Source organism: Leucoraja erinacea, chromosome 8, assembly GCF_028641065.1.
Source record: "Leucoraja erinacea ecotype New England chromosome 8, Leri_hhj_1, whole genome shotgun sequence".
Lineage (NCBI taxonomy): Eukaryota > Metazoa > Chordata > Chondrichthyes > Rajiformes > Rajidae > Leucoraja > Leucoraja erinaceus.
In genome coordinates, this window is record NC_073384.1 from 51024296 (window position 1) to 51046657 (window position 22362).

A 22362-nucleotide genomic window follows, 5' to 3' on the forward strand; every position below is an offset into this window, starting at 1 on the left:
ATAGTGCGACTACACAGAATTGCATTTAGTTCCAACATCTGTAAAACCTGCATTTAATTGCACCTCATGTTATTATCACTCTTTAAGCATCTTAAATCTCCTTTTGTTTATTGCAATGAAAGAGATAGTTTGGGCAGTCACCTCATTGTTCCATATTGTCTTCTGACAAATGTCCATGCTCCACAAATGATAACCACAATTTTTTCACCCAGCTATTAAACAAACTCTTTTCAAAGTTGTATTTTCTCTTTCATGTTTCCAGACCTTACTGCTTTTGTTCATTTTACTAGACTACTAAATAGGAAGTTACCTCATGAAACCCACCATAATTTGAATTAAATGGTTGGAAATGGAACATAGCCATCCTCACTCAACGAGATTACCATTTTTAGAAACAGATTTATGCTGTGGGTGCGCAGACATTGAGAACTAGATCGAGGTCTGAAATTGACTGTATTTGGTATATAATCATGAAAAACCATGCAAGAGGGATCTATGTAAAAAAACAAGGAACTGCAGATGCTGATTAATACACAAAAGGACACAAAGTGCTGGAGCAACTTAGCAAGTCAGGCAGCATCTCTGGAGAACATGACTAAGCGAAACACCTGAGATGTCACCTATCCATGTTCTCCAGAGATGCTGCCTGGCCTGCTGAGTTACTCCAATACTTGATGTCCAAGAGGGGTCTATATTACCAATACAACCTAGATTCAAAGGCAATGGAGAATTCCACCAAGGACCAGGTTTGGACAGCTGGAGGCAGCTTGGGATTGGCAGATGCTGGTGGATGTGCCCCAACGGCTTACAGTTCCATCAGAGATAGCCTTCACCAACTTGAGGCCTGATCTTGTGCTCTGGTCGAACTCTCAGCGCATGGTGTATTTTGTGGAGCTCACAGTCCCTTGGGAGGATGCTGTGCAGGAAGCCTTCGAAAGAAAGAAACTGCGATATACAGAGCTTGCAGCGGAGGCAGAACAGCGGGGCTGGAGAGCTAAGATCTGCCCGGTAGAAGTTGGATGTCGAGGATTCGTGGCAACATCTGCCTTAAGACTGATGAAGGACCTGGGGATCAGCGGACAAACCCTACGCCAGGCCATCAAAGAAACATCACAGGTGGCAGAGCAGAGTAGCCAGTGGCTCTGGCTGAAGAGGAAAGACCCCATTTGGTCTCCCAAATAACCGACTAGACAGATGCAGAGGGAGGTGGTTCTAGGACGCCAGAATGCGCCGCTGAGCCTACTGGAGACGTCGTGGGTTCAATCAGCGAAACGTCGATGAAAGTAGGTGCCCACTTGATAACCCCAATGATGTGTCTGCCGAGCCTTTCTCAACATCGGAGGAGCATAGGTGAGTGCAGAAGGCTCCCATCACCATCGGGAGTAAGTTGATATTTGGCACTTTGGACTTTGAACATCTTGTCCTGTGATTTGTAACCATTAACTTGCTCAATTGACCAGATGCCAAAGCTCCATGTCCTAAGTTGCCACGTTTAGCTTTAGTTTCCTTTATAAGCACGTCATGTCCTGAGGGGGTCAATGGGTCTCGACTGCAGTTTTAACTCAGCAGTTTCTCAACAGGACAACTGAGCTGGGGAAAAGATTAGGGCCAGAAAAAACTTGAAACTAAATCCAGGTTTTAAAATCAAAAAGGTTTTCTTGCAAGATCTTGAAGTGAAATGAGCCTGGGGGAGTTGGGGGGGGGGGTAGGGATGCAATGTTAGTTAGGAGGAATAATTATGAATAATTAAGAGGAGCAAAATAGAGAAAAGGGAAGTAGAGAAGAGATGATGTGAAGATATGGAAGCATGGGTTGAAAGAATAGGATGAAATACACATGAAACCGACATACATACAGTACAAAGCTTACATGCAATTTGCACAGCCATGTTATTCAATGCTATTTATTGACTTCAGTTTCCTGACCAGCAGACCAGCAGAACTCAGTTCATTAGAATGGCCATAACATTGCTTCGACCCTTACCCTCAACAGTGAAGCACCTCAGGGTTGTGTACTCATTCTTTGTTCAACTCCATATGAACCCATGATAGTGTGACCAAGCAAAACGCCAACGCAGTCGTTAAGTTCAAGTTCAAGTTACATTTATTGTCACATGTACCCATGGTACAGTGAGATTTGAATTTTGCCGGCAAAGTCACTATTGTCGACCGAATCAACAACAATGAGGTGGGGGACAGGAAAGTACCTTGTGGCATGGTGTCGGAACAACAAACAAGCCTTTTCTTAGAAGTATAAAGTGAACCTATATGTCGCAAAATACTCTTTCAAAGTTTTACAGATATACTATAGAAAGTATCCTGACTGTACTATTGCAACATTTAAGAAGCATTAATCAGGTTCATGACTCAACCTGCACATCCCTAATCCTACCTATGCACACTATGGTCTGCTTATGTAGGAAGGAACTGCAGATGCTGGTTTAAACTGAGCATAGGCACAAAATGCAGGAGTAACTCAGCGGGACAGGTTTGTGGTAGCTGTGTGGAATGAGCTTCCAGTGAAGGTGGTGGAGGCAGGTTCGTTTTTATCATTTAAAAATAAATTGGATAGTTATATGGATGGGAAGGGAATGGAGGGTTATGGTCTGAGCGCAGGTATATGGGACTAGGGGGGATTATGTGTTCGGCACGGACTAGAAGGGTCGAGATGGCCTGTTTCCGTGCTGTAATTGTTATATGGTTATATGGTTATAGGACAGGCAGCATCTCTGGAGAGAAGGAATGGGTGACGTTTCGGATTGAGACGCTACTTCATAGTAAGAATTTTATTGTCCTATCTGGCACATATGACAATAAAACACTCTTGACCCTTGACTTTCACCCTCATTTCCTTGAGGTGCCACCACATTCATTTACACTTAACTCTACCTCATTCGGTTATTCCATTGTTGTACTAGCTGTTTTTATTGCACCACTTCAGATCACACTACAATCTTTGCTCCATTCTGCTGCTTTGCATTTGTCATTATATTTTTTATTGTTGTATCTATCATTATCATGTGTACTCTGAGCTTCGTGGCCAAGGACTTTTAATGCACCCTGGTACATGTAACAATAAACTAAACTGAATCTCTGATAATGGCAGCTAGCTTGAGAGCCTCTGGCTACGGATCTGGAAAGATAAAATAGTATACTTTTGTTTGGTCAGATGTCTCTTCCTTCCCTTCTCAGGAACCACAATCCGAGGAGACTTGATGCAAGCAGGAAACCCTTACATATTTTTGAACACCTTGCTCTGGGCCTCTCCCAAGTAGTTACTGATGGAAACAAGGTAGGGGGCTCTTCATTGCAATGTAATCTGAATGCATTTGCCATCTCCTGCATTCCCTTTTGCAAAACAAATATAAATTGCCACCAGGTTATTCCAGGTATCGCTGATCGGCACAGACTCGATGGGCTGAAGGGCCTGTTTCCGCACTGTATCTCTGAAGTCTATAGAGTGGCTTATTGTTGAGTGAGATATTTTTGATAGCCCTATTGATCACACCCCCTTTCAATTTATTGATTATTGAGTGTAAACTGATGGAACAGTAATTCACAGAATTAGGTTGTCTTACTTTTTGTAGATAGGATGAATGTGGCCACTTTTCCAATATATCATTTAGTTGCTGAAGTAGAACAGTTTGGATGAAAGTGTCACAAGTTCTGCAGCACAGGTTTTCATCTTCACTGTCTGGATGCTTTGCTGCAATTTGCCCTCATATGGTCATAAGTGATAGGGGCAGAATTAAGCCATTTGGCCCTCAAATCTACTCCACCATTCAATCATGGCTGATCTATCGCTCCCTCCTAACCCCATTCTGCTGCCTTCTTCCCATAACCCCTGACACCCGTACTAATCAATAATCTATCTATCTCTGCCTTAAAAATATCCATTGACTTGGCCTCCACAGCCTTCGTTGTATTCTATTTCCTGATCTATTGTGAAGTGAACTGAATTGGTTGTTTGCACGAGTTTTATCTTTTCCCATCAAAAGTCATGTCATTCCCAACTTTTGCTGAATCTGCCCATTTTTGAATCATCAGTTTGAATAGGGAGATATATAGATTTAGTTTTCTAACTGGGAAACTCTGCTCCACTGCTACCCATGTTGGGAAGCTGAAAATGAATGCTACTAAATCTAATCCTTGTGGTATCCAAAAAGTTAAAATTTCAGCACAAGTCTTTGGCAGCTTGTGTATTAGCAAATAGTTAGGCAAATTAACTAAATTCCTTAGCAAGCTGCTTCATAAGAGGATTAACAGCCTATCACATCCACCTTTAAGATTCAATTATGTTGGCAGTAAAATCTCAACTACTCAAGTGCACAGCATTAACAATTACATACAGAAGCTACTTCCTTCAAAACTTGGCAGCAAGCATTTAGGAGGTGGGAAGTGTGTACTACACTGTACTTGTGGAACTACAGCTGTGAAACCCACTAGTAACACTAGAGTTACAGCCAGCGCAGAAAAATCATTTCCATCCCCAGTTCTACCAAGGATAACTTTGTTCTCAGCTGTTGCGTCAGCGAGAGATTTATCCCTTGAGCGTAAAAAGGTACATTAAAGGGAGGCACGGTGGCGCAGCGGTAGAGTTGCTGCCTTACAGCGCCAGAGACCCGGGTTCAATCCTGACTATGTATCTCTATGTACGGAGTCTGTACGTTCTCCCTGTGACCGTGTGTTCCGGTTTCCTCCCACATTCCAAAAGACGTAAAGGTTTGTAGATTAATTGGCTTTGGTAAAATTGTAAATTGTTCCTAGAGTGTAGAATAGCGTTAGTGTAGGGAGTGACCATTGGACCAAAGGTTATTTTTTCCACACTGTATCTCTAAAGGTATAAAGTGGGAGCAATGGAAATCCACCTAGCCTTTCAAGCTTGCTCCGCCATTCATTCAGCTCAAGGCTGATCTAATGGCAACCTAACTCTGCATTCCTGCCAAACCCCCAGTAACATCCCCTCCTTTATTTATTGATAATCCTGATGGTTCTTTTGATTGCTTCATTAATTGCCTCAAACCCCTTGAAAAGATAAACTTTAAAGAACAAAATCAAGAGTTATAAAAGGGTGGAAATCAAATAAAACTGCAGGTGAAAAGAGTGACATCTCACACTTCAAAATGATTCAGGGCGGTGAGCGATGCTCTCACGAAGGAACACCATGTCACCCTTCAAATTCCTCAGCAAACAGAGAACAGTAATCTTTGCAAGCATTGCAGGCTTCCTCAGGTCCCAAGCTGTGATTGAGCAAAGCCACATCAGCGTGCATGGTCCCCATCTCCACGCAAAAAGATTGTGCCTCCTTCCATGTGCAGCTGTTTTGTAACCAGAGACAGCATTTTGTGTAAACTTGTCCACAGAGTAAAAGGTACAATTATTTTAACCGAAGACTGACTGGTGTCAGAGGTTATGGGGAGAAGGCCTTTGACTTGAATGGGGTTAGAAGAGAGAGAGAGATCAGCCATGATTGATGGGACAAATGGCCTAATTCTATTCATATTCCTTATGACCTCATGTATTAAAATTTAGGTTATAAAGGTCCAATATAATCTTTACACTGACACGAGGTATTGGTGGGCCCACGTCAAAGGCTTGAATACTTGGCCAGCAGGAAGGATTGATATTTGATGGTCTTACTACACTGGTGACCTGAAAATCATCCACTTAAAATAAATACATCAGCATTACATGGTGGAAACATGATATCAAGGTTTAATTTTACTTATGAATGTAGAATGGAAGAACAATATCTTTTGATGTAAGCCAAGATTCACTATAGAGTGAAAGAACACTACCTAACTACCTTATTACTACTGCAGATAATATGCCATATTATATGAACAAGTAATTAAAAATGGCTATCAGATCATAATAATTTTGCCTATATTTTAATAAATTGCATTGTTATTTCAGACAATAATGCAACACCACTCACATATATTTGTTAATAAATGTAGTGTTGTTTCTGTAACTATAGTAACCTCCATTACGAGTAATGGCTTGTTGTTTTCAGCATCTTAGAAAATAATTGGCCATTGTGGAAGTAGAGCACGATTGTTTTTTATGGACCAGCAATTTTAAAGATACATAGGCTGCGCCAAGTCCATGAATCTTCTAACCGCAGATAGTGACTCATTACTGGAGTCCCAGGTTATCCGTCAGATTGATCTCTAAATGGAGGCAGAACTTGTTACATAAAGAAAGCTCCTCCTCAAGGATTGTAAAATATTATAGGAACCATTAAATGTATTTGCTTTTGTTTAATTTTTAGTTTACTTTTATTTTTAGTATTAGGGATAGAGTATAGAGTGGAAACAGGTCCCTCTGCCCACCGAGTCCACGCCAACCAACAATCATCCGTACACTAGTTCTATCCTTTACACGAGTGACAATTTACGGAAGACAATTAACCTATAAACCTGCACATCTTTGGAATGTGGGAGGAAACTGAGCACCCGGAGAAAACCCACACGGTCATAGGGAGAACATACAAACTCCAGAAGGAAGTCCGAGGGTCATTTCCAACAGTTCTGTGGGACAACAAGAGCAGATGAACTTCCCCTGGCCTACCAAGTAAACATGTTGACTGGTCTCAGTTGACTGGACCACCCAATAACTCACATCAGTAGAATCACCGACAGTCATCATGATCCCACTGATGATCAGACTTCCCAGACACACATTCCCCCGATCCCAAACAACTCTCACACCCTCTGATCATCTGGACCCCAATCACTCACTCAATCATAAACCCCACACCACCAATCTACAACCCCTCAATCTTTGATTCGCCTCTCCCACCCCAATGACTATCTCCAAAGATCATCAAAGAACCACAAAGATCATCTACCCACAAATCATCATTCCACTCATCACTTTAATTTCATGTTTCATGTATCTTGTTGTGTGTTCTGACTGTTGGCAGACCAGTTTCCCTCTTGGGATAAATAAAGTTCTATCGTATCGTATCGTAAGGTATTGTATCGGGACCACTGTATCGTAACTGTCTCCAAGCCCACTTCAGTCACTCTCTGACTATCCACACGATACTGCAACTACTTCCCCTTCCAAAGGGATGTATGGGAACATCTGCTGTAACCTCCCTGTTGCCCCATTAACTGTGGGACATTGTTTCAGGCAGTGAAACTAAACCAACTGTATCTTTTCCTTTTGGGTTTTTACTTCTGTCACGTTTTGTTAATGAACTGACCTTCAGTTTAAAATTTAAATTCACCTTCATTTCCCACGGTATTCGGCATGGCAAGAGTGAGACATGGCATAGGTTAAACCAGGCACTGTTTGTGAAATGATACATAGATTTCATTAGTCTATCATTAAAGCACTGACTAAACTGTTACTACTTCTTGAGCTGAGGCTTTTTTCTTTGTTTATTTAAAAAAAAAGATATCTTAGTTTAGCTGACCAGGAACTCGCTCGTCTGAAAATTTATGGATGGTTACTCAGGCTGTGACTTTTGGGCGAATTCCACCTTTGAGAATCTTTATCAAAGCATGCGCTCCGATGACTGGGAAAACACTTGCCTGACAGCTAGGGATGACCTCACGAGGCATTGAGACAACCAGGGTATCTCACGCACCAGTTCACATCGCTAATGGGGCTCTGCTAAATGGTACAGCAGGAAGAAAACTAATTTCCTGAAGCAGCTTAATAGTATAATCCTGCTGAGACTGCACTCGCTCTGTAAAATAATGATTCAAAACGCTGCTTAAAACTTGGTCGCCTTTATACTGACTAATTGTCCAGCGCAATGTAATTAGTATTACGTTGTTAACTTTAAACATGACAAAATAAAGTTGCCTTTCAACATGATTGAGGGTAGTCTGACAGTAATCGAAGACGTTTCCGTGAGAATCCGACCACATAGTCGCAGTTAATTGTCCATTGAGTTAACAGCAGGTGCCACCTTTTGATTTGGTAATCCCAGAATTACTTTCTGAAGCCGAAATCAAAGAAAAAAAAACAATATTTCTTGATGAGTTATTTCTCCACAGGGAAGTAACAGCAAATGTAAAAACATAGTTAAATTTTATTTCACTGGGGAATTGAAGAGTTGGCCCAGAATGGAAAGCCTAGGCCCTCAATCTAGTGACCTTTTCCCTTTCTCCTGACATAATTCATACACGCTTGTGCTTTAGCTCATTAATCAGTACATTAAATTCTGAACTGAAACCTCCTGGGCTTTGTACTGTGGAGGTTTGCTGTCTGCCTCAGCCCCTGCTACCACATTCCCTCCCCAGGTTAAAGTCAGGGCTGCAAAGAGTTCACTTCAGACCAGCATTGAATTCTGTAAGGTAAACAAAATCCCGTGAACTTTGAAAATCTAAAATATAACAAATACACAGCACATCAATTTGATAAGTCACACAATTGCTTCGAACGATGCTTTTATCATAGCCAGATTGTGGCTTTCCTCGACTGGAGCCAGCAATTGGTGCCTATCCCTTATTCCCCTAGGAAGGTTGGAGGTGCACACCAATTTGAAGCATAATAGGAGAATGCACAACTTCATTGCAGCTGAATAGTGAGTTCTGGGGTTTATGCCCATTAGTTATGAAGAATCAATAAAATATTTACATGTTAGCCCAGCATTAACGATGGTAAGTTCCAAGTGGTGACATTCTCATAGAGTCTAAAGGGCTTGTCCCACTAGGGCTTCATTTGCGTGTCATTTACGGGACATACGGGACATCGTATCCTGACACGCACGTGATGTGTGCATGGCGTGCATTACGCACGCATGGTGCGTGGTGATTTAGGCAATGACGCGCGGTCGTGTGCGGCGCCCCAGGATTTTGGGATGTACAAAATCTTCGCGCGCTACCTGCGTGACGCGCAAATGACGCCCAAGTGGGACAGGCCCTTAAAGAATGGTCTCAACCCGAAACGGCACCCATTCCTTCTCTCCAGAGATGCTGCCGGTCCCGCTGAGTTACACCAGCTTTTTGTGTCCATCTTCGATCTATTTTCTTTGTTCTTTCAGAATTGTAACAGCTGTAAGTTTGGAGATGCTATTACAAAAAAACTTGATGCATTGCTGCTCACATCGAAACCAGTATGCTGGTAATAAAAGAAGAGAATGCTTAGGGGAGAAGATTAGTCGAGGAGATTTACTATAGGTTTTAGAGATATAGCACAGAAACAGGCCCTTTGTCCCACCGAGACCGCGCCGACCAGCGATCATTCCATACACTAACATTATCCTACACACTAAAGACAATTTACAATTTTACCGAAGCCAATTAACCTACGAACCTATATGCCTTTGGAATGTGGGAGGAAACGGGAGCACCTGGAGATAACCCACACAGTCACAAGGAGAAAGTACAAACTCTGTACAGACAGCACCCATAGTCAGGATTGATCCCGGATCTCTGGTGCTGTAATTCTACTGCTGTGCCACTGTGCAGCCCCTAAGAGATGTTAAAAGGTCTCTTTAAAATGCACACAGGTGAGATTCTTGAGTGTCGTTCGAACTGCATTCATCCAAGCGATTAGAAAATAATCCATTACACTCACACGCACACGCAAACACACTCGCACAGCCACATGCACGCATACACACACACACTCATACGCATTCACAAGCATACACACATACACGCACAATGGTTTGTGCTTTCTGATGAGGAGTCTCAAATAGAGGATGGAGTTTGTTAATCCACCTTTTTTCTTTAGATTCCAACTGATGATGTACCCATTGAAAATTTTATTTTACATCCCATGTATTTGGTGACCTTTTTAATCACTGGACTCTGTCCGGTTTTGCCGTTTATTGCAAAGAAATAGGAATGGAGATTTGATGTCATCATGCAGATTTGGTGTGCAGAATTTTGTTAGTTTAATTTAGCGTTCAGTTTAGTTTATTGTCTCATGTGCGGAAAAGCTTATTTAGCATACAAACCATCAGTAGAAAGACTATACATGTAAAATTGATAGATCCTGGAAATAAGTCATGCCAAAAAAATCCCTCAATTGGTATGGTGGGACTTCATTCTTGGAGAAAGGGCATGTGAGCACCTCAGGCAGATTTAGTCATGAATGGAGTAAAATATAAAATAATATGAGGAAGTAAAATGGGAACTGGGAAAATGAGAACTAATAAAGTTAAAGTTATCATTAATACACCCACTACGATCTCAGAAACAGAAGGAACCCTGCTAAAGATAGTGAATTACGATGATCCTTTAATCTTGATGTGCTTACATGATCAAAAAAGTGTCTGGAATCCATCATCATAAGAAAGATGCTCTGTATATTTTTCGAGTGTGAATGACTTTTTAGAAAGACTTACTGCAACTCATTGTTTAATTCTCTGTTCACTATATGGACTTGGAGTGTGCACGCTCACACACTGTTAGAAACACACACACACACACACACACACACACACACACACACACACACACACACACACACACACACACACACACACACACACACACACACACACACACACACACACACACGTGAGTCTGCAACCAGCAAAGATAAAATATGGGCTCAGTAATTTGTGTTATCTCTCACAAATATCCCAAAGGAAGCTGCATATTTGGAGGCAGAGTTCTGAGGTTTAGTGGGGAATTATTGGAGTAACCGCAATAAGATTGTAAATAGCAGAGGGAGGGTTTTAAATGTCATGGATCGATGCCAACAAAGTGGGCACCTTTGACCTGCATGCCTCACAGCTTGCTCCTGCCCAAACTCTCATGAAGTGCTCATTAGGATGTTGCCTGGGATGGAGCATTTTAGTTATGAGGAGTGTCGTGTGAAGAAGTATTGTGTAATCCCTGGATCAGAAGGGGTGAAGAGAGGACACGATTGAGGTATATCAAATTAATAGACTGTAGAGATACAGCATGGAAACAGGTCCTTTAGCATGCCAAGCCTATGCCGACCAGCAATCACCCAGTACACTAGTCCTATCCTACACACCAGGGGCAATATACTATTTTACTGAAGCCAATTAACCTATGAACCTAAGGTTACACAAAAAAAAAGCTGGAGAAACTCAGCGGGTGCAGCAGCATCTATGGAGCGAAGGAAATAGGCAACGTTTCGGGCCAAAACCCTTCTTCAGACTGATCGGGGGCGGGGGTGGGCGGGGACAAGAAAGGAAAAAGGAGGAGGAGCCCGAAGGCTGGGGGATGGGAGGAAAGGAAAAAGGAGGAGGAGCCCAAAGGCTGGGGGATGGGAGGAACCCCAACCGGACCATCGGTACCGACTAACCTATGAACCTATATGTCTTTGGAATGTGGGTGGATATTGGAGCACCCGGAGAAACCCCACACGGAAACAGGGTGAAAGTACAAACTCTGTACAGACAGCACCCTTAGTCAGGATCAAACCCGGGTCTCGGTGCTGTAAGGCAGTAATTCTATTGCTGTGCCACCATGCCGCCCCTCATAGATTTTAAGAGGTTTCTTTTAAATGCATATAGGTGAGATTCTTGAGTTTTGTTGTAACTGCATTCATCTAAGCAATTAGAAAATAATCCAGCACATGCGCACACACGCTCACACACGCAATTGCATGCATGCACAACAGACGCATACACATGCATACACACACTCTCACACACATACACGTACAATTATTTGGTGCTTTCTGATGAGGAAAGTACAAACAGAAAATTGTGTTTGTGAATCCACCTTCAGATCCCAACTGATGCTGTATCCTTTGAAAATTTTATTTTGCATACCATGTATTTAGCGATCTTTTTAATCACTGGGCTCTGGCTTTGCTGTATATTGCAAAGAAACAGGAATGGAGATATGATGTTTTGTTAGTTTAATTTAGCGTTCAGTTTTGTTTCGTTTATTGTCACATGTACCGAGGTACAGTGAAAAGCTTTTATACTAACCAGTCAGTGGAAAGACTGTACATGTAAAGCATGTAGATCCTGGAAATAAGTCAAGCCAAAAAAAACCTCTCAATTGGTATGGTGGGTCTTCATTCTTGGAGAAAGGGCATGTGAGCACCTCACACAAATTTAATCATGAATGGAGTAAAATATAAAATAATATGAGGAAGTAAAATGGGAACTGGGAAAATGAGAACTAATAAAGTTAAAGTTACCATTAATACACCCACTACGATCTCAGAAACAGAAGGAACCCTGCTAAAGATAGTGAATTACGATGATCCTTTAATGTTAATGTGCTTACATGATCAAAAAAGTGTCTGGAATCCATCATCATAAGAAAGATGCTCTGTATGTTTTTTGAGTGTGAATGACTTTTTAGAAAGACTTACTGCAACTCATTGTTTAATTCTCTGTTCATTCTATGGGCTTGGAGTGTGCACATATTGGAATGGCCACACACACACACACACACACACACACACCCACACACACACACACACCCACACCCACACACACACACACACACACACACACACACACACACACACACACACACACACACACACACACACACACACACACACACACACACACACACAGGCGAGTCTGCAACCAGCAAAGGTAAAATATAGGCACAGTAATTTGTGTTATCTCTCACAAATATCCCAAAGGAAGATGCATATTTGGAGGCAGAGTTCTGAGGTTTAGCGGGGAATTATTGGAGTAACCGCAATAAGATTGTAAATAGCAGAGGGAGGGTGTTAAATGTCATGGATCGATGCCAACAAAGTGAGCACCTTTGACCTGCATCCCTCACAGCTTGCTCCTGCCCAAACTATTACGTAGTGCGCATTAGGCCTGCGCTCATCCACGCAAGTAGACAGAGATGTGATAGTGTTGGAGAGGATGCAGAGAAGATTCAACGGGATGTTGCCTGGGATGGAGCATTTTAGTTATGAGGAGTGACGTGTGAGGAAGGATTGTGTATTTCCTGGATCAGAAGAGGTTAAGAGATGACATGATTGAGGTGTAAAAACAATTAAAACATTAGCCCTATCCAACTCACATTAGGGACAATTTACAATTTTACCAAAGCCAATTAACCTGCAAACCAGTACATCTTTGGCGTATGGGAGGGAGCCGGAGAACCCAGAGGAAACCCACGCGGTCACGGGAGAACGTACAAACTCCATGTAGATCACACCCACAGTCAGGATCGAACCTGGGTCTCTGGAACTGTAAGTCCGCAACTCTACTGCTGTGTCACTGTGTGCCGGACTGTGCGGGTAAGGAGTGAGAGATTTAGGGGGAATCCAAGAGGACCTTTTCAAACTGACAGTTGTAGCACACGGAACGCACTGCCCGATAGAGTGGTGGAAGCAGCGTCACAAATAGCATTGAAGATGTGTCAAGATGAGCACTTGTATCGCCTCTGCATTGAAGGCTACCGGCCAAGTGCTGAAAATCACATTAATATGAATGAGGGCCCACTGGTTGGCACCAGAGTGGTGGGCCAAATGGCCTGTTTCCTTGCTGTATGACTCCACATACTGAGGGACTATTACAAAGCCACTATTACAAAGACAAGCCTATTATGCATGTTTGCCCGAACGACCAGAACAAGTAATGTTATCATCTTTTGGCTGATTGCGGGAAAAAACTGAGTGGCAGGCCGGTGGATGAACTCAATCAGCGGACCAAAGTCACACGTTGTGCATTTTAATCACTGAATTGGCTGGAGTGCAGATTGATTAAACACCACATATATAAGATGAATATTAATGGAGAAACAGGAAGAGACTGGAAAGATTGTGCTGAGGTCAAAAGGCCTGGAGAAAAGGTTTCCCCAAAGGTCCTGCTGATTTAAAGGGGCAGGGTCTGATTAGCATATTATAACTTATACATCTGCCCAGTAATACTGAGAGGAAGGAGAGTAGAGGTGTCGGTGGCATTTGAGGGGATTCCAGCTAAGGTGGTCAAGTGAAATGGAGACTGCAGATATATTTAAGGGCGTCTACCTCCTGTCTTCATAAAACCTCAGCACCCATTTATCATCTAATTTCTGTGACCTGGAGAAACCCACCCATGCAACGTTAAGTTTTAACTGATGGTTAGATGCGAGGCACACAACCTTATTGTAATTCTGAAACCGCTAACTCAGAATGGGTTGATAGTCTACAAAATCCACAGTTACATCATTAATCTGGTCAAGGCCGAAGCAGTGAAGGCCAACGCAGTTCAGAACTCGAATATAAGATTTATGGCCCGAAAATGATTATCGCAGACTCAAAAGAAAACGATATAATGTCAGCCACAGCTATAAAACATTAGGTGTATATGATTTTTCCATAACATCAACGGGCCTGTAAATGTTAGCGAGCTTTCTCTGTAATAAAATCCTTCATGCAGCATACCCTGTGGGATTAGTTTTGATTAGCAAGGGAAGAACAGAGTCTTTCTGGGATGGGAGGCCAATAGTATAAAATGGGGCAGGCAGAAATGTAAAAAGATATTTCCTAATTACTGATGTTGTAAAGGAAAGGGATTAAATTGCAAGTATTTAATTTTTTCTCTTACATTCTTTAGAAGCATTGCAAAAGTATGCAATCCAAAAAAAAAACGCAATGTATAATATGTGCTACATGAGAGTATTTATATGATTTATGTATTACGACATAAGGCAGACCGTATAGAAAATGCCCATCTTCATGAATGTAACCTGGGTGTATGGATTTCTTTCTCAATATAACTCCCAACCATTGGACGGGTCTAATGGGCGCGCAAACCACACTGCCAAATTACTCCCATCTGAGAAAATAAATTGATTTCAGTGTGTTTAAAATCAAATATCAGCTTTGTCTGAAGCGCATAAAGAGAGGGATAATTCCCCAGAACAAGCAACAGTGCCAATTTTCCCGGCATTTGTACTATCTGTTTTCATGCCTACCAAGTTGAAGAATAGTATTGCTGAACTTGACATTTCACAATAACATACACTAAATTAATAAAATCCTCCTCACTTCCAGTAAATGAAAACCCCAAAAACCTGCAGAGGCTGGAAATCTGAAATAAAAAGAGTCAAGGGTCAAGAGAGTCAAGAATATTTTATTGTCAAATGTATCAAACAATCAAATTCTTACTTGTAGCAGCACAACAGGTTTGTAAACACAGTGCCCAATAGGTAATAAAATAAATGAGGTTGAATAAATCAAAATACCCTATACAATACAAAACCGAAACAAAGCCCAAAGTCCCTGGTGCAACCAAAGCAGTTTGTAGTTTGGAGTTTTGATATAGTTTCTAGTGTTCAATAGCTTGATGGTTGTTGGGTAGAAGCTTCTCTTGAAACTGGTGATAATAGTTTTCTATAGATAATAATAGACTCCTATACCTTCTTCCCGATGGCTGGAGCGAAATGAGAGCGTGGCCAGGATGGTGTGGGTCCTTGATGACTCTGGCTGCCTTATTTGAAGCAGCAGCTCCTATAGATCCCTTCGATGATGGACCAGACAATGTTCACCACTTTATGTAATTTCCTTTGTTCCTGGGAATTCAAGTTGCCGAACCAGGTCATGATGCAACCTGTCAATATGCTCTATACCACACACCTGTAGAAGGTCAAGAGAGTATTTGTCAACATATCGAATGTCCCCAATCTTCTAAGGATGTAGAAGCATTGATGGGCTTTCATTATGATGGCATCAACGTGCTGGGTCCAGGATACATCTTCAGAGATATGCCCAGGAACTTGTTGTCGACTCTCTCCACCACCAACTGGGTGATGAAGATACAGCTCTCCTCTTCTAAAGTCAACAATCAGTTCCTTGGTTTTACTGTGTATAAGAACAAGTTTGTGATTCTGACACCTTCACCTCTGGTTGCAGCAAGAACCTGGACCCACTACAATTTGCCTACCACCACAATAGATCAATGCGATATTGCTGGCTCTCCACTCTGCACTGGACCACTTGGACAATAAAAACACCAACGTCAATCTGCTGTTTATAGACTGCTGATCGGTGTTCAGTACCATTATCCCCTCCTAATATATTATCAAGTTCAGGAAACTGGGTCTCTAGGCATCCCTTTGCTACTGGACCATTGGCTTTCTCATCAACGGGTCACTATCGGTACGAATGGTAGGAGTTGTTATGTGCCATAACCAACCTCTCAAAGCATTTCATCACCATGGACGTTAGTGCCACCGGCCAGTAGTCATTGAGGCTTGCCACCATGCTCTTCTTGGGCACTGGTTTTATTGATGCCATTTTAAAGCATTTGGTCAGATCTCAGCAATGAGAGGTTGAGGATGTGGGCAAAAACTTCAGCCAGTTGGTCCATGCAGGTTTTGAGAATGCAACTGGGGGCATCATCAGGTCCAGATGTCCTCTGTTAAAAGATCTTCTGATGTCGGCCAAAGTGAGATTGCAATACCATTGGGGGCTACGGCGAATGAGAAGGAACATCAGTGTTAAAAAAAAAATGCTAGTAACTGCAATAGACCTGCAGAATATTTCCGACCTTCTCTGCTTTCATTTAACCTCACCCAGCATTGTTTCCTCATCCTAATCTCAGATTAGTTTAGTTTAGTTTAGTTTAGGGATGTGGCATAGAAACAGGCCCTTTGGCCAACTGAATCCGTGCCAACCAGCAATCCCCATACACTAGCACTATCCTATAGAATAGGAACAATTTACAACTTTTACCAAAGCCAAATTAACCTACAAACCTGTACATCTTTGAAGTGTGAGAAGAAACTGGAGCACCCCGGAAAAACTCACACGGTCACGGGGAGAATGTAAAAACTCCATACAGCCAGTACCCATAGTCGAGATTGAACCCAGGTCTACGGCACTGTAAAGCAGCAACTCTACCACTGTGCCATTGTGCCACTCCTGGCAAGATAAATCCCACTTTGTGAGAAAGATAATATTTCATCATTAAACTAAGGGTTTTAATTTACACTGGGTTTGATGGAAAATTAATATACGTTGTACATTTTTTTCATGCAAAATATCAGAAATTGTCTCTTCCGGACATCTTAACACCAGATTCTCAAAGCAAAAGGCATACTGCATATTTGCATGGTTGGCTCCAATCCAATACCTGAAGTGGATGCAATCAATCTAATAACCCTTGCACTCTCTCCCACCTGAGGTGGAAGACCTGTGCAGTGGTAATTAGGTTAAATGGAAGTACAGCTGGTGAACACATCATGACATCAAGCACCTTGGTGAAACCTGAAACTCTTGTTTTTATGTTGAGGAATTACTTCAGCAAACCTACTGGTGCTTCATGCTTCAGAGAAAACCAAGGCACTAATGATCATGCAGAGTTATGCAATGGCAATTACTGTAAAGGAACGGACATTGGTCAGCTGTGACAGCACTCAGTGTGAGACTGGCAACTGGTTATTCACTGTGTTGCAGTTTAATGTTGCGATTTTAAAATTCCCAGCTTTCTTTTCCAATCTCCCCGCTGTCTTCCCCTTCCATGTATGTTCCTCGAATCCTATCATACACCAAGATGTCTGTGTTCTGCTAATTCTGCCCTCCCATGCATGCACAAATTGAATTGCTCCTCCATTGGCAGATGTGCCTAGAGCTGGCATGTCCCATGTGTTAAACTCTTCTCCTCATAACCTTTCTTCTTAAAATCTACCTTTTCTATCAAATTGTGGATATTTGTCTTAGTATCTGCTTATGCAGCTGTATTTTTAGTTTGATAACACTGTATTGCTTTTTGTTTGCTTTGATTCACCATCAAGCACTGAACATTGAAAATAGCTTGTTCTCTACATACAACTCATATATTCTAAGTTTCATAGGATGGACGTCTGGACTAGAACCCTTCTTCATACTGCCCATTTCTGTAAGACAGTAACCTGAAACCATAATGAAGATTAACCCACAAACAGAATAGTTATGAACAAAGTTCCAGTAAGAAAATTATTTCCTGGAAATTCCTCAAAGTTGCTCCTGTGTCTGTAATTTCTGAGCAACTTCCAGAGGTTGAATGGCAGAGGTGCCTTCCCGAGGTGCCGCACAGCAAAGACTTTTCTGAGCTGCCGTGGCCGTGTTTCCCACCCGGAAGACCTGAAGGCTCGGCAGATTGCAAAATCCGCCCCAGGATTCATCGGACCGCGGTACTGGGAGGGAGCCGCTGACGACGAGGGACGTGAGGAATTGACTGGTAGGAGGGAGAACCGTGGTAATGCCTCCAGCGCCTTCAAGCTCGACACAAAGATGGTCAGGCAAGGAGAAGGATATCGGGTCACAGGCCAAGGCATTCAAGGGCGAGGGAGAAAGGCCCTGTAGCAGCCTGAGCTTACCAGGATCGGGGACTGTTCCAGTGAATCGAGCATGCAGGTGGACCAGACTTTGGAAATACCATCAAAACATGTGTACATATGCAAAACGAATTTCATTGTTCAGTTTCATATGTGACAAATAAATTACCATTGCTAACTTTTTGGCCCAATGTTTAGCTTTTGAGTGGAGAACTTTGTAATAACTTAGATGTGGAAATCCATTCTTCTTTTTTCAAGATGTAGAAATAACCATTATTAAGGTTATGAAGCATATGCTTTGCCCAGCAATCCAAAGAAGAACCCACAAAATCCTTGTCCAGTTGTAAAATGTGCAAAATGTGTCAGTGTTAATGTGATACATCCAATCCTTGAGTTACAAACGAGATCCAAACCTGGAAAATGATCTGCAGAGCAAAATTTCATAAATCACAAAAGCTGGGCAAAATCCATTACAAGCATTTCAGTACCGCCTGCTGCTGCATGCAGGGAATGCGTCCTGGTCATTAGAGCACAAAATAGCTTCATAAATCAAAGATAAGTTTGATCAGAGAGTCATGGTATTACAGCAAAACCTTTTTAACTGATCATTACTAATCGAGGAGTACCCGTGATTTGGGGAAACCTTTGTTCACAAATTCACAAATGGTTGTGTGAAGGCCGCAGCAATGATATATAGGACAGTGGCAGAAGTAGAAACTGATTCTGACACCAGTCTGGATCCATGAAAGCAGATCACAGATAAGGTAAAGAGGTCAGAGTCAGCCACAGCTTCTGGAGAAGTGGCTCAAGAGTTCATTCTTTAGCCTACTAGAAAATGTCTGCTCTCTCCTTGGCCACAAGAAGCTGCAGCATCAGTTTAGAGTCTTGCTTCTCTGGACCTTTGCCTTTAGCGTGGCTTTCGTAGATTTTAAATTACATTTGGGTCCAAATTGTATAATTGAACCCCAGCATATCAATGCTCACAATGCTACTTCTTGTCCCAGTGGACAACCACCAAGCTATAGAAAACCCAGGAGTTTTATTTCAGGCCAGGAAATGGTGCAGACTCGATATGGCTGCTATTTGGCCATGCACTCAACACATCCCCAGCAGACAGCCAGGGTTCAAAACTAGTCTTCATTTTGTAACTTTTATTATTAATCATTAAGTGGTCACCAGGTGCTGGTGTCAAGAGGTTGCATGGTGCTGATTAAAAATCCTCACAGAATTATATCGATGGAAACTTTTATCAGACTTCATAAAAATCAAGACTTTGTTTGCAAGTGATTAAAAGAATTTCTGTGACCGTTCATGCTGATGCATACTGCAAGAAATAAACCTCGCTTTAATAAAAAGCAGAATGTTCTCATTCTTACATCAGCCAGGCTCTTAACAAGCATATTTTTAATATTAATATCTGGTAACAAAAGGCTTTTAATGGTCTCTTCATGACATAAATAACACACCATCTCAGGACCTTGATTACAGTGAATCTGAAAATATGGAACTAAATTAATAAACCATGTCAGCAGCAAGGTATTGGAGCAGAGCTGAGGATATAAATTAATTGCATAATGGCTTGAGATTTTTGTTGTTGTATCTTTTTTTTTAAAACCATTGACAATCAGGGATTCTGATGTGAGAGAATGGAAACACTCCAGTGCTAGTTTAGTGAGATATGGCTGCAAAGGTTCTGCTTTAGTGTGTGATGTGCAGTGAAAAGATCAAGATAGTCAAGAGTCAAGAGTGTTTTATTGCCATATGTCCCAAACGGAACAATTAAATTCTTACTTGCAGTAGCACAACTGATATGTAAATATAATACTCTGTAAATCCCATAATAAACAACAACAAAAGTTGTATTAAAAGAACAAGTAGAAAAAGAAATGGACGATAGTAGTGCAAAGTGTAAAATAATTATTCCAAGTCCATATAGTTTGGAGCCTATTTGGAGGTTGTAGTGTGCTAATAGCCTGATGGTTGTAGAAACATAGAAAATAGGTGCAGGAGTAGGCCATTCAGCCCTTCGAGCCTGCACCGCCATTCAATATGATCATGGCTGATCATCCAATTCAGTATCCTGTACCTGCCTTCTCTCCATACCCCCTGATCCCTTTAGCCACAAGGGCCACATCTAACATCTAAATATAGCCAATGAACTGGCCTCAACTATCTTCTGTGGCAGAGAATTCCACAGATTCACCACTCTCTGTGTGAAAAATGTTTTTCTCACCTCGGTCCTAAAAGACTTCCCCCTTATCTTTAAACTGTGACCTCTTGTTCTGGACTTCCCCAACATCGGGAACAATCTTCCTGCATCTAGCCTGTCCAACCCCTTAAGAATTTTGTAAGTTTCTATAAGATCCCCCCTCAATCTTCTAAATTCTAGCGAGTACAAGCCGAAGAAGCTGCTCCTGAACTTGGATGTTACAGTTTTCAGGCCTGATTAGAAGGCTAAGAAATATTTAATTTTATTAATTCAGCTCTTCCCAAGGCAGTTTGGAGAAAATAAATAGAAACTAACGAAAGGCTAGAGGCCTATACATTAAAAGCATTGGGCAGGAAATTGAGTGTGGTTAAAAGTGGGGTGGATCAGCAATTAAACCTCATCCTGATGGGCTGACAATGAGAACACGGTATTGCCTGAACGGTGGAACGGACTGTGGCCCTGCTTGTCTTCCCCTGGTGATAGCTATGTAGGACATTTGAAGACAAAGTCAACGGGCCAAGTTCAACACTGTGTGGGATACCCACAGAACACAAGAACACTTGTACGAGAATAAAGCGCCCTTTAATGAAAGTGCCAAGATAAATCTATCCATTGGTTTCGGATAACTGGCTCCAATAAGCGAGTAACATAGACGTGCCAGGCAATCTGGTGTGCAGACTCATTACAAGTTCTCACGCTATATTCCAAATTTGACATTGTATCCATGGTGCACTTTGTAACTGAATCCCTTGGCATGGTGATTTCCACAAACAGAGGGGTGAACTGGTGTGATTTGAAAATTGAAGAAGTACATACCCAGTGAATGATAATAAAGAGCTCTGCTAGGTATGCAGGCAGCAATGTATGGTAAAATGTTAAAAAGCCAAATTTAAGAATATATCTAAATGCTGTACAAATGTTAAATAAGCATGCAGCAACAATGCTGCACTACAATGTTGAGAACAATATAGAGAGGCACAGTGTTGCAGCAGTAGAGTTGCTGCCTCACAGGGTTCAATCCTGACAAGGGGTGCTACCTGTGCGGAGTTTGTACATTCTCCCTGTGTCCATGTGGGTTTGCTCCAGGTGCTCCGGCTTCCTCCCACATTCCAATGACATGCAGGTTTGTAGGTTAATTGGCCCCTAGTGTGTAGGATGCAAAAGAGAATTAACATGTAGAGTGGTCCATGGGTATGATATAATAATTATTCTAGAAACAGGGCTACAGGATGATTAATGCTGGCACTCGTCTTTCCAGGTATGCAACATTTACAAAAGCATAGGCCTAAGAAAAAGAGGTGAAGTAGCACTGGGTATGAGTAATGGTACAGTAATAAGGTATGAGTATCAGTGCAGTAGCTAGAAAGAATCTATTGGTATAGAATTAAAATCATGTTGGGTGAAGCTGGGAGCCAGTGGAGGTCAGAAAACGTTGGTACAAGTTCTTTATAGGTCTCCAAATAGTATAGGTCCACCATCGATTTTCCGGCCATCTCCTTTAACCCGGACAAATTTACGAGAGCGCACTTGTGCACTTGAAATCGCACCCACCCCCATCCACCCCCCACCTCCCACCCCCTCCCACCCAGAAGTCCTCCTGAAATTGTATGAAAATGTGAGGTGGCCGATCTCTCCTCACCGAGACTTCCGCGGCCGAACAGCGGGTCAAATCCGCCCCCTGCGGCCAGGGCTCTGGATCTAAGGCCGGACCCGGCAGACCCATTCCCAATGCTGACTTCCCAGGTGGACTTTGCGGCCCAGTATCTCAGTCCCTCGGCAGCCAAGGCAGACCATTCCAGTACGGCTGGATTCCTCGTAAAACCTCTGTTGGCAAGAGGATAATTCAGAAAGGCTCTGGAACCAAGGGTGCCAGAAAACCAGTGGTGGTTCTTTATTTGTGAGATGGCAGCCGGGATAAATGAGGAAATTAAAGGTTCAGGTAACAGGAATAATATGGTATACATGAAGGCTTTAATCT